This window comes from Chiloscyllium plagiosum, unplaced genomic scaffold (genome assembly GCF_037043375.1).
Source record: "Chiloscyllium plagiosum isolate Xiang-an unplaced genomic scaffold, Cpla_swu_hap1 HiC_scaffold_15, whole genome shotgun sequence".
NCBI classification, from domain to species: Eukaryota; Metazoa; Chordata; class Chondrichthyes; order Orectolobiformes; family Hemiscylliidae; genus Chiloscyllium; species Chiloscyllium plagiosum.
Window position 1 is genome coordinate 11,769,630 of NW_028270153.1, and position 3,576 is coordinate 11,773,205.

Sequence of the window (3,576 nt, forward strand, 5' to 3'; positions counted from 1 at the left end):
AACACATTAGCTGCTCCCTCTCTGAAGGATTTCAGATCCGCAGTGGTCCCCTTTATAAAGCCAGCGCCGTGACATCAAGGGATCAGGCAGCGTCAGCTCCTCAGGGGTGTGTGTGTGTTTGTAAATTGTCCCTCAGACCTCCCAGGAACCACCCCCTCTCCTCCTTTCACATACAATTGGCTTTAAGTCACTCTGTAGACAGGCAGGAGGCTGGAAGAACACAGCAAGCCAGGCAGCATCAGGAAGTGGAAAAGTCCACGTTAGGCGTGTAACCCTTCTTCAGGACTGGGGGGGTGGGTGTAGGGGGAGCTGCAGATAAAGGGGGTGGGGGTGAGGTGGGCAGAGGTGAAGACAAGTAGAGGGTACGACCTGATTGGTCAATGGAAGGATGAGTCACTCTGTGCTAACCAAATCCAACACAGAAGCATAGAAAGCAGGAACAGGAAACCATTCAGCCCTTCAAACCTGCCCACCACTCAACAAGATCACTCAGAAGTCACACAACACCAGGTTATAGTTCAACAGGTATATTAGAAATCACAAGCTTTTGGAACGCTGCTCTTTCACCTGATGAAGGGGCAGCGCTCTGAAAGCTTGTGATTTCAAATAAACCTGTTGAACTATAACCTGGTGTTGTGTGATTTCTGACCTTGCCCACCCCAGTCCAACACCAGCACCTCCCCATCATGGCTATAATATGTTCACGACTGATCATCCAATTCAATCCCCTGTTCCCGCTTTCTCCTCATGTCCTACAGTCCCTTTAGCACTAACATAATGAATCTGGATGAACATAAAATACTGATGAAACAGAGTTCTGAACAAGGGTCATTGAACTCAAAATATTAACTTTAGTTTCTCTCTCTAGAGATGCTGTCAGACCTGCTGAGTTTCTCCAGTAGTTGAATAAAGGCGAAATATTGCAGGTGCTGGAAATCCAAACCGGACACAGAGAATGCTGGAGAAACTCAGCAGGTACGGCAGCCTCTGTGCAGAGAGAAAAACTGAGTTAACATTTTGAGTGCTTCTTTTGAACTCTGTCAGAACGGACCCAAGATGTTAACTCTGTTTTTCTCTCTCCTCAGTTACTGCCAGACTGGATGAGATTTTTTTACTGCTCGTGTAATGAATCTGGAGTCACTTGAGGGATATTCCCCGATTGCAGGATGCAGACAGGGGGTGGGGGAGAGGGCTGGTGAACCCCTGAGTTTGGCACTGACCAGGGAGCATCGTTGTGAAGGCTGAGTCGAAAGAGGAATATTTCATAAGCCCCCACCTTGTTAGTAGTTTTCTGATGTTTTGCCACATTTCACCCTTTTCAATTTTTCTTGGTGAAAAGAACAACTTGTATTATACTTTTAAGACTTTAAAACTTAAACTTTAATGTTAAATATTACATTATATCTTCATTTTTCTACTCACTCTATGAAGGTAATGCTTAACTCTATTTGTCTTACTACTTTACACCTACCCCAGTAACTTTGTACCTGAGATGTCAGCTTGTCTAGTGATGTTTCACTGTACCCTTGTACTTGAGTACACATGACATAGAAAATCTAAAACGACATCTATTCTTTCGTGGGAAAGGGGCTTCGCTAGCTGGGCCAGCACTTATTCCCCATTCTCAATTGTTGACCTTGAGAGGGTGACATTGAATTGGTGTTGAAACTTTATTGCTGGAACAGCACAGCAGGTCAGGCAGCATCCAGGGAACAGGAGATTCGACGTTTCGGGCACAGGCCCTTCTTCAGGAATGTCCTGAGCTGGGGTAGGTCGAGTTGCAGGGAATGTAGGTACCGGCGCATGGCTGCAAGTGTGGAGCGGAGGATCCGGAGGGAGGTCCGTTGCTGGAGGCTGCGGATTTGTTGCAGGTACTGGTAGTCCTGGTTGGGTCCAAATTGTGTTGGTCGGAAGGTGATCTGGAGTCCATGGGGGATCAGTCGGTTCCGTAGGCAGGTGCTGAGAAAGGAGATATGGCTGTGGTAACGAGTCTGCTTCAGAATGTGGCTGAAGAGCTTCTGTGCAGAGGAGATGACCTGGGGTGTGCAGTGAGAGAGGGACTCACTGAAATCTTTGTAGAGGGAGGCAGAGAGCTTCTTCAAGGAAGGCATCCTTGTAAGAGGATTCGCAGTAGGTTGAAATCTTCGAGGAGAAAGTGAGGTCTGCAGATGCTGGAGATCAAAGTTGAAACTTTATTGCTGGAACAGCACAGCAGGTCAGGCAGCATCCAGGGAACAGGAGATTCGACGTTCCTAAAGAAGGGCCTGTGCCCGAAACGTCGAATCTCCTGTTCCCTGGATGCTGCCTGACCTGCTGTGCTGTTCCAGCAATAAAGTTTCAACTTTGATCTCCAGCATCTGCAGACCTGACATTGAATTGGTTTCTTGAAGCCGTGCAAGCTATCACAGGGAGATAGCACCCCCTCACATGGACCCCCTCACAGACTTAGGACACTCTGCACTCACTACACACACACACACACTTTCTCACATTCACAACCCCCACCCAGACAGACACACACACACAGACAGACAAAGACCCACATGCACACATATATGTTTGTGGGGTGAATTTGTACTTGCAGAGTTACGTTGCACTTTGCTCAAAAACTGCATACATTCGTGTAGAACTCTGAGCTCAAAAACTGCATGAATTTATGTAAAACTCTGTTATCTCACTTTTTAGATTAGAATCAATCTAAACATCAGGTCATAGACAGAGAACACAGGGGGCCAACACCTTCAACATATTGTCGAGCTATCACCATTGTTAACAGCTAACCCGAGAATGCAACTTTTTAAAAAAAAGGTTTTGTGATTTACACATGAAAGAAGTGAAACTATCACTGTATTCTAACAGATGAAAGGCTTAACAGACAATCAATTTTTCAATGTATAATTTCAGTTACATCACACTGCAAATTTTTGCTATAAATTCTGTGTTACGATCGAGCCCTCCACAATCACCTGATGAAGGAGCGTCGCTCCGAAAGCTAGTGTGCTTCCAATTAAACCTGTTGGACTATAACCTGGTGTTGTGTGATTTTTAACTCACCACAGGGAGAGACATCCTCTGTGCTGTTAGGGAGGCACTCCCAGGTTTCTGACCTATCCAGAGAAGGAACAATGATACAGTTCCAGTATTGCAAAGGGTGGCCTTGTTCTCAGTGGGGTTTAGAAGACCATTTAGAGTCATAGAGTCATAGATACGTACAGCATGGAAACAGACCCTTCGGTCCAACCTGTCCATGCCGACCAGATATCCCAACCCAATCTAGTCCCACCTGCCAGCACCCGGCCCATATTCCTCCAAACCCTTCCTATTCATATACCCATCCAAATGCCTTTTAAATGTTGTAATTGTACCAGCCTCCACCACATCCTCTGGCAGCTCATTCCATACACGCACCACCCTCTGTGTGAAAAAGTTGCCCCTTAGGTCTCTTTTATATCTTTCCCCTCTCACCCTAAACCTATGCTCTATGGTTCTGGACTCCCCCACCCCAGGGAAAAGACTTTGTCGATTTACCCTATCCATGTCCCTCATGATTTTACAAACCTCTATAAGGTCACCCCT